This window comes from Pristiophorus japonicus, chromosome 7 (genome assembly GCF_044704955.1).
Source record: "Pristiophorus japonicus isolate sPriJap1 chromosome 7, sPriJap1.hap1, whole genome shotgun sequence".
In the NCBI taxonomy this organism is placed as follows: domain Eukaryota; kingdom Metazoa; phylum Chordata; class Chondrichthyes; family Pristiophoridae; genus Pristiophorus; species Pristiophorus japonicus.
In genome coordinates, this window is record NC_091983.1 from 144,337,845 (window position 1) to 144,352,746 (window position 14,902).

The window sequence follows — 14,902 nt, forward strand, 5'->3', positions numbered from 1 at the left end:
AAATATCGAATATCCTTGGATATTCAGTTCCCAATCCTGGTCACCCTGCAACTATGTCTCCATAATTGCAACTATATCGTATCCGTTTATATCTATTTGCGCTGCTTATTCATCAATCTTATTGCAGATGCTTCATGCATTCAGATACAATGCTTTTAAATTTGTCTTTTTAACATTATTAGACATCTTAACATTATTTTGTACTGTAGCCCTATTTGTCTTATCACTATTTTTTCTTACCTGGACCCTATTTGTTAGTGCACTCTTGTGTTTGTATGCTCTGTCCCTTCCTGACAAAGTCTGGTTATCCTTATCACAATCACTTTCCTGCATTGCTTCCTTTTCTTTTCTCTTTAGCATCTTAGATTGCTCTCTACTGCGACCGTCCTCCTACCCCCCGCCCCCCCCCCCCGCCGCCTCTCACCCTCCCCCCCGCCCCGCTTATTTAGTTTAAAGCCCTGTCTACCTCGCTAGTTATTCAGTTCACTAGAACTCTGGTCCCAGCATAGTTAAGGTGTAGTCCATCCCCATGGAACAGCTCTCTCTTTCCCGAGTATTGGTGCCAGTGCCCCACGAATCGAAACCCACTTCTCCCACACCAACCTCTGAGCCACGCAGTCATCTCCCTGATTCTATTGACCCTATGCCAATTTGCTGGTGGCTCAGGTAAGAATGCAGAGATTATTATCTTTGTGGTTCTGCTTTTCAATTTAGTTCCTAGCTGTTCAAACTCTCTCAGCAGAACCTCTTTCTTAATCTTACCTATGTCATTGGTACCTACGTGTACCACGACAACTGGATCCTCCCCTTCCTATTCCAAGTTCTTCTCCAGCCCGGAGGAAATGTCCTTTACCCTGGCACTGGGTAGACAACACAGCCTTCGGGACACCCGCTCTATCCCTATCAATGCCCGAACTATACTGTCCCCTACTACAACCACCTGCCTCTTTACTCCCCCCCACTTGAATGGCTTTCTGCACCACGGTGCCTTTCTGCATCACGGTACTCATCCACCCCACAGTCTGCACACTTGTCCTCAAGGGTTGCAAGAACCTCAAATCTATTGGACAAGTGCAGGTACCGAGGCTCCTGCAATACTACCTCCTGGATCCCCGTACCTGCTTCACTCACAGTCACACCCTCCTGTTTTTGACCACGTGTCAATCCTAAAGTATTAATCTCGAGGGCGTGGCTGCTTCCTGGAGTAAACGGTCCAGGTAACTTTCTCCCTCCCTGATGTCTCGCAATGTCTGCAGCTCAGACTCCAGCTCCTCAACTCGGAGCCGAAGTTTGTCGAGCTGCAGACACTTACCACAGATGTAGTCGCCCTGGACCAAAACGTCCAGAAGCTCCCACATATTGCAGCAGCAACACATCTCCTGTTTTCCCATTATTTAATTGAATTAATTAGTTTAGTGCTAATCAATTATTGACCCTATATAGTTTATTAAATTAGTTAAACAAATAAAGATTACTTTTTGTATTTAGTTGTATGCTAAATGTTAATTTAAAAGAAAAAAGAAAAACTTAGCCCACAATCACTACCAATCACTTACCTGCCTTACCGGTGATGGCACACAGCAGAGTTCTCCTCACCCGGAGCCGTGCAATCTCCTGGGAGAGGCAAAAAAAACAGATAAAAACCCAGGCCAATTGGGGAAAAAATCTGGGAAAATTCCTCTCTGACCCAACCTGGTGATTGAAACTAGTCCAGGAGATCACACTGGCCATATGCTGTGTATTGTATCTGTAAGCACTTTAGTAATGACTCCACGAGGCAAGGTATTGTACTTGAACTGTGGTGACCTTAATCCATTTATTACAGCTGCTGAGTGAGGGTATGGCATGTTGAGCTCCCTTTTATACCTGGTTACCTGTCATGTACAGGTGACCCCTAGGTCTCCACCAGTTGCACCCTCTGGTGGTACAAGCATTGTGTATAATGTGAAGGGACATTCAGTAGTCTTATGTAACTGTACATTGAGTGTACAGGGAGTATACTTATGTTATACATACGCAACATCACTCTCCCCTAAATCTTGTGCCACTGGCCTTTGCATTGTGTGCTCTGGCCTGAGACTTGAGTGCCCGAAGCCCTTGCACTTTGTTTATGCTTTGGCTTGGCTCTCTCCCTGTTGACCCCCAAGTCCTTATTGCCACAACATTGGGAAATGGTCAGCAGTGGACGGTTTGAGGTTGCAGTGGGGGTTGAGTGGGTTCTGGGTGTAATCTATCTGTGTTCATGGTTACATACATCCATTCCCCCCCCCCCCCCACCCCCGATACATAGACCATGTGTGTGGCTCAACACCTGCATGTGCATACATGTACAGAAAGAAAGAACAAAAAAAACATAGGATTAATTACATCACTGTTTGGGTTCTGCAGTAGTGGAACAAGTACATTTTATAGGTAAGATACATACGTGGTATCAGTATCACAGTCTTGCCCCTGGGGGTGTAGGTGCAGGTGGGTGAGGACGCTAGTTCCAGAGTGACCAGACTGTGTCCAGGTTGTCTGATGGCGGTGCTGTGCTCCCTGCCAGCTGGGTGGACTCGGATTGCTCACCTGGCTGAGTCTCGGGGCCCCCTTTGCCATTGCCTAGTGGTGGGCAGAGCCACAGGAGTTTGTGGCCTCCTCGATCTCCTTTTAGGGCTGCGGTGTCTCTTTGCTGTCCTTCAACAATAGTGGGAGCCTGGTCAATCCAGGTCCCGTTGGGAAAACTGGAGGGTGCTAGCCTCTTGCTCCCGATACTGGCCCTGTGGCCAGAGAGGTAGAGCCGATCAGGGGCAGGGTACCGGTAGTGGTGCCTTTTCCGTCCGCTGATCGTTGGCCCTGCAGCTGGTATGCTCCCTCTGTGTGTGGCCATACTCCCCGGGGCATCGCATTGGTCCCGGAGGCACAGGCTACATGAACGGGTAGCCCACTGGACCTGGGTGCTTCCGACGGGAGGTTGCCCTTGGTTTTGTTGGCATGCATGTAGAACCTGGCATCGCACATCATCACTTCATTTACTCTCACAATACATTGGTTCTGACCGCAATCACCCGACTTATCATGGTTAGTTACATTTATATACTTGAATTTGTCAATTACATCTCTTATGTATCACCGGCATCGCTGTATAAAGAGTGGAATTGTCCCTTTAATTGTGATGGGTTGCTGGTCTCCTTTAATAGGGTCTTGCAATCTTTACCCCAATCCGGTTCATTCCCCGGCATCACGTATTGCTCCATCAACGCTGCCCCTCATGGTCTGGCCGCCGCCATCTTTACGTCAGGTGCTTCATCTCGTGTTTCGGGCGCCATCTTCTTTCTCTCCATGAGGTAGGCTGCGGTGATCCTTTTCTCCCCAGGTTCTGCCACAGGAAGTTACCTTCTGCGCCAATTTTCTTATTCCAGAGTCCTGCCACTGGAGCCTGGAAGGTGAGGTCGGGTCACCTCGCAGTTGGGTTGAGCGGTCTGGGTCGTCTCCACGCAGTCGAGTTGAGCGGCTGGTTTTTCAGATGCTGTGGATCCAACTTCGGAGCTGCGGAGGACGTCGATCGCTGGAGGTTGAAGGTTTTCCCAGCTCCAACGGATCTTTTTCATCCATCTTCTTCCTAATAGCGTTGGACCATCTCCAGCAACAATCCACAAAGGTAACTTGTGCATCGCGCCGTCATGGGACATGGACATCCACGTTGCCAACGACTGGAATGGTGTAGTTTGTGTAGGTGAGCAATTTCACTTGGATTGGGATCATTTTAGGTAGTTCGACTGGATTGTCCCAGAGTTTCTCAAAGGTCACATGATTCATCAGTGACTGACTCACCCCTATGTCCACCTCTATCGTGACTGGGGCACCGTTGATTTCGACTTCCATTTTCAACGGGGAACTCTCAGTGGTGCAGGTAAACACTCCGTACACCTCATTGTGGGACTGAGCTGCTTCATGGACTCTCTTTTCGTCGTCGCTGGAGTCCAGATGATCGGCCAACTCTTCATCGACTCGTTGAGTACAATTTCTCTTGCACATTTGCTGGGGGTGGCCCTTCATGTTACAGCCTTTGCATGTATAGACTTTATAGCGGCACTGGTGGGCCCTGTGATTTCCTCCACAGTGCCAGCATGGGGTTGGCCGGTTGGCCCCATGTGACGGACTCAGGGTTGCGGGACTCGGGGTTCTGCTCTCTCTACCCTGAGAGAGACTGCTTGCAGCAGCCTTGCCTCTAAAAGGCGCCAATCGGTTCACAGTACTTGCCGGGTTAGAGCCCGGGGGGTGAGTCATCCGCTTGGAATCGCAGGCTGAGATCATGAATACCTGGCTGACATTAATTGCCTTCTGCAGACCGTGGTATCCGCAGAAAGCAACCTGTTGAGAATGCCCTTGTGGCTGATTCCAATAACAATAATGTGCCGCAGCGCTTCAGTGAGGTGGTCGCCAAAATCACATGGTGCAGCCAATCATCTGAGATCTGCAGCATATTTTGTGATTTCTTGGCCTTCGGGCCGCCGGTGGGTGTAGAACCGGTGTCTGGCTGTGAGGATGCTCTCTTTAGGTTTGAGTTGTTCCTGTATCATTGTTACGAGCTCCACATATATTTTGGTCGCTGTCTTCGCTGGGACTAGCAAGTCCCTGATGAGGCCATAGACGCTGGGCCCACAACTGCTGAGCACGCTAGCTCTGCGCTTATCAACCAGCAAGGTTAGGTTGTCTCCCGCCAGGTCATTCGCAATGAAGAAGTGTTCGAGCCTTTCCACAAAGACCTCCGAATCTTCCCCATCAGCGAATTGTTGAAACGTGCCAAGGTTAGCCATTTTCGCGTGGAAATTCGTAATCTCATCGGCAGCTATTGTGTCTGTAAGCACTCTAGTAATGACTCCACGAGGTAAGGTATTGCACTTGAACTGTGGTGACCTTAGTCCATTTATTACAACTCCTGAGTGAGGGTACAGCATGGTGAGCTCCCTTTTATACCTGGTTACCTGTCGTGTACAGGTGACCGCTAGGTCTCCACCAGTTGCACCCTCTGGTGGTAAAAGCATAGTGTATATAGTGTGAAGGTACATTCAGTAGTCTTATGTAACTGTACATTGAGTGTACAGGGAGTATATTTATGTTATACATACACAACACTGTGGTCTGCTGTGGCTTTTATCCCCACTCTCGGGCCTCGGTCTGGTCTCGCTCAGGTACGCCGCTGCTCTGCGGAAAAAGTTAGGGAAAACAAGGCAAAGCAACACTTCCCGCCCCCACTTCACCAAACTCTCCCACTTACCAAACTCTTGTTTTCTCACTCTGAGCTACTGCGCTCTGAGCTACCAGCACCCAGCCCCTGGTTTTTAAACTGCTTGTGTCTCAGATGAATCAGCACTGGTCAGCTATTTAAAGAACTGTCTTTAACTATTTTTAACTAACTGGCTATTTAGCAAACTGCTAAGTCCACTGCCTTGACCACTCGGGAGGAGCCCTCCAGTACACGTCGGAGTGTGTATCCCTGTTTGGCGGTGGTCTGCTGCATGCTTTACAACTGGGTCATTATGATGGCGCAGTCCTTACCACCAGGGATTGCGAGACCACCTCAGGAGAAGGGCGAGGGAGAGGATGAGAAGTAGGAGGAAGAAGAGCAAGAGGTAAAGGAGGAGGCAGGTGTTGTATACGTGTAAATAACTGACAAACTGAGCCAGGAGAAATGTAACTTAACTGAACTGTACTTTTATACAATTCAAAATGGAGTCCTAAACTGGCATGAATACAGCAACTGTGAATAGCTCCCACAGCATCCTAATGCCCGTCCAGTGAGCTGTAATAATAAATAGAGTATGAACGCAACAGCAGGCAGCCCATCCCCCTTCCGGATGGGCTGCCGTGAATGCCTCATCACATTCCAATTCCAATGTATGAATCACCAGATCCCCGTTGCACATCACATCCCCATCATACCATTCCTGTCTCATGGAATTTCACAGTGTCCTCATGGGTACAAAACTGAAATGAGATTCACTGCAAAAGATTCCAAACAAAATTAATAAATTGATCACAAATCAATTTACACATACAATATCAATTAATCAACCTTGCAAAATCCTTCAGCGTCTGTTGTTCGGGTGCCCTTTCCTGATCTAGTGCTCCCATGAAGTGCTCCAACAATTGCTGCAGCATGACTGTGAAAGGCTGCTGAGTTTCCATGGGGAAGACTTCAGATGGCCTTGCAGGACGATCTCGAGCAGCTCTGGACATAGAAGACTCGGCTGTAGACTGCATCACCTTGGCATGGGCGACAGCAGTCTGGGCTGGCTGGCTAACGGCAGTGGCAGAGTGGCAATGGAGGTAATAGGAATGCTGTATTCCTGAGAGAGAACAGCAGCGTCCTGCACTACTGACTCACTGACTTGGATAGCACCAAGCTGAGACTGCAGGCCAGTGGTCTGCGCTTCCGCTGTAGCACTAAGACGTTGGGTCACTTCCGCCTGTGCTGCAATGGCAGCTGCGACATCACCCATCACACGTAGCACCATGTCTGGGTCAACACGGTCTCTTCGGGAATTTTCCAGCATTTCCAGCCTGGAAATCCTGGGCTCTGAGTTCTGTGCAAAGCCCCGTATAATGTTGGAGGTGGACTCCTCCATGCTCCTTTGACATTGCCAAGAGGCTCTCTGGCAGGCTTGCCATTGCATCTAACAATTCAGTGTGCATGCTCATAATGCTTCTTCTGAAGGCCACCCCATCGAATTCCTCATCTGAATCAGCAGAACTCGTGCGCGATCTCACCCTCCAGGAAGTTGGCCCCCGAGCTACCCGATCTCCCTTGATTTGCTGCAGCCCACTCGTGCCTGGTGCCTCACCCTGTGTAGATCCCGCTTCTACACTAACTGCTAAAGTATGCTCACTTCCAGTTTCTGAGCTGGTGTCTGTGAGTGACAGATGCAGTGACGCTGTATCTTCTTCTTCCTCCTCGCTCTCTTCCATGGCCTCAGGGGACAGGCTGGGCTGCTGCTTGTTCTTGATTAGCTGAAAGCAGAAGGGCACAAGAATCGGGTTATGTTGAGGGGAGGCAGAGGAAAGCAAGACATACATGCATACAGCATCAGCAGCTTGAAAGTGAGAAGAGGTTGTGGGATGAGGGGGAAGTGGGATGTAAGAAGGATTAGGAATGAGCATACCGTTGTTGTCCCCAAAGGCTTCAACCTCGCCGGTTGCCATGGCTTTCATGATCTGGGCTCAATGAACTCCAGCACTCGCTCCTCCAGTTGATGTCCTGGATGGCAACTTGCCCTCCTGTCTGCCGCTGCTCTCTCCTGTTATGCGCGACCTTCTTGTGGCACTGGATCGCTGACCTGAGGACCACAGCGCTGGCTGTCACATAGCCGGCTATCTCCTGCCAGAGCCTTCGCGAGGCATGTGGCGAGGGTTTCATGCCAGTGTGCGGGAAGGGGACAGCCTGCCTCCTCTCCACGGCCACAACCAGTGCCTCAAGAGCTGTGGCTGAAAATCTATGGACTCTCCCTGTGCTGAGGCTCAACCATCTGCTTCCACTATCGTCTACTTCCAGGTGAAGCTGGACTTGATTGACAATGAGGTTCTGTAGCATCAGTACACCTCCCCTTAAAGTATTGAATAAAACCTGTGTCAAACATGGCTGGCAATTAGACTGGACCCAATATTGACCGACCTGTTGAGCGGTAAGCCAATGAACTGCGATTCTAGCACTGAGATCAAATCTATAATCATGTTTATGAGGACTGAGCATGAATTTTGTGAGCTACCTAGACCAGTTTGACTCGGCACAGCTTAACATCATTGGGCCATGACACTGCCCGTTTCATGGCCAAATCCAATCTGCAGCCAATGTCTCCATTTGATCTGGATTTAACCTCCATCAGCACATGGGTTACATACAAATTCGATCATTCCATGATGTAATACCTCAGAAACAATATGGGGTCATTTTACAAATTTTGCTTCTAGTGGGTGAATCTCTATGCCAGGAGCACAAATTTGTAAAATTACCCATTATTTTTAGAGATTATGGTCAGTATATCCCTTAAAAGTCAGTTGTTTTTGTCAATTTGATTTCTTTTGGATACAGTCGGGGCTATTTTCTACGATAATTGCAGGTTGTGGAGAAATGTTGTAGTGCAGACTTTGCTCCTGTCCGGGTAGTCCACGACTGACTTTGATAAATCTTTCAGGATGTAGCCTAATGATACGTCTTCTGCAAGCTTCCGACCTGTCATTCACCAGTTAGAGTCAGGCATTTGAAGGTGAAATATTCAGTGCAGTTGCTGCCATTTAAAGGGTCCCACAGCTGTCCTGTAGAGGGCAGGTCAACTCTTACAGGAAAAACCATGGGAAGAAAATTTAGTTTATTTCTTTTGGAGTACAATTTTATAATGTTGCAATCGAATTACTGCAAGAAGTATGGGAAAGGAGGCTAGCCTTGTTCGGCACCTTGGGGCACTGTCCCCACAGGCAGGGGTACAGAGTTGGCAAAGTTTCAGTGCTGCCTGCCTCACCCAAAGGAGCTGGCACTAAATAAGAAAAACTTGAAAAAATCTATTCCAAAATAAGCCTCCAGCAGTACTTTATGCCAAGTAGATGGGAATAGTGGAGGCAAAATTGTCCTGCGCCCCGATTGGGAGCGGTAACCTTCTGGGGCCGAGACTTCCGCCGTGGAATTGCCCTTTACTGCCCCTGAAAGGAAGCAGAGTGCAAACTCCCACGCCCCACTTCCTTTGGAGGCAGTAACCGGGACGGGGAGTCAGGCGCTACACGTAGCGCTGAGGTGCATCAACGTCCCTCCCTTTCCTTAAAGGGGAGGGCCACTGTGCATTCTTCACAGACTCTGATGGCCTCCACTGGGCCACCAGGGCAGCGTGGGACCAGGCCTGCAGCCCGGCACTTAAGATGGTAGCCCGGACCATGCTAGGACTGCCATAGTTGAGCCAATCCGAGAGTCAGCCGACAAAAAAAGATGGCGGTCTGGGGAGCTAGCGCCCTCCCCTTTAAGGAGCCCACCAGGAGCTGATGTCCACCAGCTCCATGACCCGTGGGGCGGTAAGGGGTCGGCGCACATGGTGATGGTGTCATCGCCGGTTGCGTGGTGCCCAGGGGCATTAACTGCGGGTCGCTACGCTGTCATGGCAGCGCTGCCGCAAACTCCCAGATAAATTTCTGGGAGGCAGCAGCGGCCCCTTCCCCCGGGTGAAGACTGTCTTCCAGGAGGTGCGAACAGGGCTATAAAAAGGGGCAATTTTGTCCCCAGTATGTTAGTCACTAATTGATTCCATGGCCCTTAATGCAGCCCCTTACAACACACTCTGACTGCCTTTCGAATGCGTTCTAATCATGTTCATTAAGCAGCACGACAATAATTCTGGCTGAAACTTATCACTAAAGCTCTTGGCACACTGATTTGAGGTTCACACAACAAATCTTGCTAACAAAATATTAGCTGCATGACACATTCATGTACACACACACATGATGGGTTGCAGCATGGCCACCTGGGTGTTACTTTACATGCCCTTGACACTTCCAACATCTCAAAACCACATCTCAATTTTCAGGACAATGTGGCACATAACAGCTGGGAGCAAACCAAAATGGAGTAGGGCCCTGAAATTAACTTTACAAACTCTAGAGTTGGAGCCCAGAGGAAATGGAAGAGAGTGTAGCTTGAGTTTTCTGCAGCCTGAGAGCCAACAGCTATTCTCATGTTCTTTGTGCTCCACTCACTGTTATCCAGGCATACACTCAAATAGAGCATCACGATAGAGGGAACAGCTACAATACATAGTGGTTATGGAACTCGATTAGTAGCTCAGAAGTTGTGAGTTCAGATCTCATCCTAACAAGTTGTGAAATTGAATTTAATGAGGGCTAGTGCCAGAAAATGACCAGGAAAGCAACCAGATTTTTGTAATCCAACTGGTTCACTAATATCCTTCAGGGAAGAGAAAAGAACCTGACACCTCTATCCTGTCTGGCCAACGTATGTCTTCAGACTGATGGTTGACTCATAATATCCTCTAAAAAGCTACTTCGTTGTGAAAAAAATTCAAGACAACTAGGGCAACAAATGTGACCTCGCCAGTGTTGCTAAAATGTGAGAACAAAACCAGAGTACATTGCTATGTAAGTAATATTTGAAGGAGTAGCATTCGTACATCTGTTCCCCTTTGCTTTTAGTAGGCCTCCATAAGAATCAGCTACAGGTCCCAGTGCCATCCAAGAAACCTGTACCTGACAGCACCCAGCATCTCTCTCAGCAATGTTTGCAGGCACCAGCACAACTACACACACCCTGGTGGCTGCAGTTAGTGAGCCTGAGGGAATATCACTGTGTGGGTGGCAGTGCACAGGTGAACGGGAACAAGAAGTATTGAGCAGTAGGAATCTGCTGCCCAGCTGGCTGCATGGCTGCTATCACTATAAGCCCTGTACTTTGGTAAATACAACAATATGGTGATATCAAATAGCTGTGTCATTTCTATTCTTTAGGAAAGTGCTGTTATAGCATATCGGCCATCTTTGATTCATGTGCCACCACAAAATTAGCTGATACTACAGATAATCCTGAAGCTCGCCTGTAAGAGGGAAAAGGCAGAAAAGTTGGATTTACTGCCAGTCGCAGATCATCCCTTTGTTGCAGGTTGGCCTTAGGTGTCCTATAACAGATGTAAAACTGGACCCTGCAGAGGCAGATGCCTTCATTATTGCTAAGTAGAAACAATTGGTGCCTGACAATCTCTGCCATGCCTTCCATTGGTTTGTACCATTCAATCTTAAAATACTGCAAGTGGGGTGTTTAGAAAGCAATCACCAAATTGTCTTGCCAAACAGTATTGATAACTCTGTAGCACACAATAAATTGCTCCCTGACCTTGAGTAAATGGTGGTATTGCAAAAGCCCTTTTTTCCTGTCTGCTCTTGTATCATTTTCCTGTTCTGCTGAACATTGGTAAATGTGTCAATTGCAGTTGGCTTTGCAGTGATTTTTCAGACAATGCTTGGGTATTTCTGTTTCCAGTTAAACATTTCCAGCATGTTCTGCTATAAAAAAACAAAAAACAAAATAACAAAAGGAAAAGTCACAAAAATGGTTTTTAAAAGCCATTTCATTAAAAAGAATTAAAAAAAAGACTGAGCCCCTCTAAGAACCATGTTACCACATTATGCATGAAGCTTCTCTTACATCCACTTTAGATAGGTACCCTTAGTGCATGGCATGAGCCCATCATAATATGAGAAATCACGTGTGCTCTGATTTGCATATAATATCCATTGATTTGAATATTACAATAAAGCTCTTGCATAAATTATGCTTGAGCAAGCTTTGTGTGCATCAAGCCGAGACGGGAAATTGTGCAGACGATTTCTCTTAGGGAGCAGCTTGCTCACACAAAACAACAACACCTTTATAGCACCTTTAACACAGTAAAGCATCCCAAGGCACCTCACAGGACTTTTATAAAACAAAACTTAACACTGAGCCCCAGTAGGAGATATTAGGTTGGATTTTCAGGTCCTCTCCGCTCCATTTTTCGCCCCAGAGCGGCGGCAGAGAGGTGTTCTGGCTGGGCGGTCAGCCTCCAGCAATCCTCGGGTCCTGTTTTGCGGCTGGGTGGAGCAGCACCGCCGGAAGAGCTATGTCAGTGTGCAACACTCCTGGTTGCAACACCGGCGTGAGTTTTGACTCTTGCCCATGTAATGTCTGTGAGCTTGTAATGTTTGTAGGTCCACACTGTGGATGTGGCCGTATTGTGTACTGCAAGTGCAGGGTTAATAATAAACAGAACCGGCAGATTTCCGGAGACTTCCGAGAGAGCTGCCTGCCATGTTAGGAAGCTGTGTGTGCTGTGCGCTGTGAATATATCACATTTGGCGATTGAGATGGGATTTTTCAGATGATTTAAAGCTTAAATTTTGTTGGTGAAGGATTCAGCCAGCCGACAGAGAGACTTTGGAAGTTTCTGTCTTTGGAAAAAGCAATAAAAAAATCCGAGGCAAAATACAGCACATGGTGTGAACAGCTAGAGATTAAAATGGCAGCACCCGCAGGTGTATTGGAACATTTGGGGGAATATAGACATGACTGGGAACGTTTTAAAGCGTATGTGGATCGGCTAGAAATGTATTTCACTACAAATAACATAATTGAAGTTCCAGACAATGCAGTCCAAAACCGGGCTGTGTTGGAATGTAAGAAAGCGATCTTCTTATCGGAGGCAGGTCCGGCATTGTATGAAACCCTTGTAAATCTGCCTGTGCCTGTCGAGCCAAAGGACACAATGCTTAAAGAGATTTTAACGAAGCTGGAGCAGCACTATAACCCCAAACCGTTAGAAATTGCTGAAAGCTATAGTTTCGGGATTCGGAATCAAAAGGCTGATGAAATTATCAGTGAATACATTGTAGCATTAAAAAAGCTATCGATGCACTGTAATTTTGGAAACTTTCAAAACCGGGCATTACGGGATCGTTTTGTTTGTGGGGTGATAAATGATGCGATCAGAAGGAAGTTATTGATGATGGATGACTTGACTTTTGAGATTGCTTGTCAGACAGCGAGGTCAATGGGCATGGCCGAACAATATTCCCGAGAATTAAATAATAATTACGGTCGTCAGTCAACCGAGGTAAATCACCTGCAGATTCAGAGTAAAAGACGGGCATGGCCGAAAGTCTCAGAAACTGGAAATTCTAAAAGAGTGTCGAAGTCATGTTTGACTATAAATACTCATCTAGACTATATCAATTTAATAGACTACCGTTTGGAGTGTCTTCTGCCCCTGCCATATTCCAAGGGGTGATGAACCAGATTTTGCAAGGTATTGAAGGGGTAGTATGTTATTTGGATGACATACTAATTTCAGCACCAAATAGGCAAATTCATAATAACATATTGAATGAAGTCCTAAAATGGCTAGAGAAGCAAGGAGTACAAGTGTCTGCTCGTAAGCATGAGTTATTTAAAAACTCAGTGGGGTACTTAAGGTACAGGGTAGACAAAGATGGTTTACATCTAACCATGGAAAAATTGGATGCAATTAGAAATGCACCCACTCCCAGGAATGTCACTGAACTTCGTTTATTCTTGGGTCTTTTGAACTATTATGGGAAGTTCCTACCAAATTTGGCTACAGTATTATATTCACTGAATGAACTTTTGAAAAAACAGGTCCATTGGAAGTGGTCAAAAGAATGCGATACAGCATTCAAGAAGTGTAAAAGCAAATTGGTAGAGAGCACCATGTTAGTTCACATGACATATCTAACGCGATTAAGCTATCTTGTGATGTCACTCCGTATAGAGTTGGGCAGTAATCTCTCATGTATTAAGTAGTGGGGAGGCGAGACCAATTGCTTTTGCTTCACGCACTCTCAGTGCCAGTGAGAGTAATTATGTGCAAAGTGAAAGGGAAGCTTTGGCATTAATTTTTGGGGTCAAGAAGTTTCACAAATACTTGTATGGTCGTAAGTTTACGGATCATAAGCCCCTAACAGCAATCCTCCATCCAAAGTCCCCAGTTCCAACATTAGCTGCAGCCCGAATGCAGAGATGGGCTTTGATTTTGTCAGCATATACATATGATATTGAATACAGACGATCAGCTGATCACAGTAATGCTGATGCAATGTCTAGATTGCCTTTCCCATCACAAGTTACACCCGAAAGGGAAGAAGTGTTTTATTTTTCACACATTGATGAACTGCCAGTCACAGCTGAAGAGATTGGTAGAGCAACCAAACGTGACCCAGTGATGTCAAAGGTGTATGATTATACTGCAAATAGATGGCCAAACCAGGTAACAGACAAAGATACACATCCATTCTTCATTCGTAGGAATGAATTATCAGTCGATAAAGATTATATCATGTGGGGTGCAAGAGTGGTTATACCAAATAAATTCAGGTCCAAATTATTAGGAGACCTGCATGACCAGCACCTGGGAATGTGTTTGACCAAGAGTTTTGTACGCATTTTGTACGTATATTTATTTATATCAGGTCTTGATAAAGATATTGAGTACATCGTGAGTCAGTGTATGGCATGTCAAACGGTAAGCAAGTAACCACCATCAGTACCATTACAGCCATGGAAATGGCCTCACAGGGTGTGGCAAAGGCTATATATTGATTTTGCTGAGTTAGAAGGATAACAATTGTTCCTTGTGATTGATAGCCATTCGAAGTGGGTTGAGGTGTTTCCAATATGGAAAATAACAACAAGTAAAACATTGGACATTTTACGAAAATTATTTTCTTCATTTGGCCTCCCTGTTTCAGATAATGGACCACAATTTCGTTCAGAAGAATTTACACAATTCACGAGCAAAAATGGTGTGAAACATACCAAGGTTCCACCATACCATCCCGCTTCGAATGGTGCAGCAGAGCGCACTGTACAAATTGTAAAATGTGCCCTCATAAAACAAATGTTAGATCGAAATCCAAGGAAATGACAGTTGTCATTGGATCACAAATTGCCTAATTTTTTTGATTACATATCGAAATACCCCTCACACAACTACTGGTAGAACACCAGCAGAGTTGTTTCTCAAATGACAGCCTCGAACCAGATTCTCGTTGTTAAAGCCAAATTTGGCACAGTCCGTAGAAGAGACACAATTCAGACAGAAAGAGAATCAGGCTAGCGGTAGAGTAAAAGAGAGAAGTGTGAAATTAAGCCAGAAGGTCAGAGTGAAGAACCGTCACCATAAATGGTTGAAGTGGTTACCAGGAAGAGTGGTGAAGATATGTGGTCCTCGCACATATTTGGTAAAGAGGTTTGATAATGGACAGGTTAGGTTTGTTCATATTGATCATATTTTACCTGCAGACATGGAAGGAGTTGAAGGTGGGAATGATTCAATTATTTCTGACTCATCAGATAGTTTTGATACACCAGGAGCAA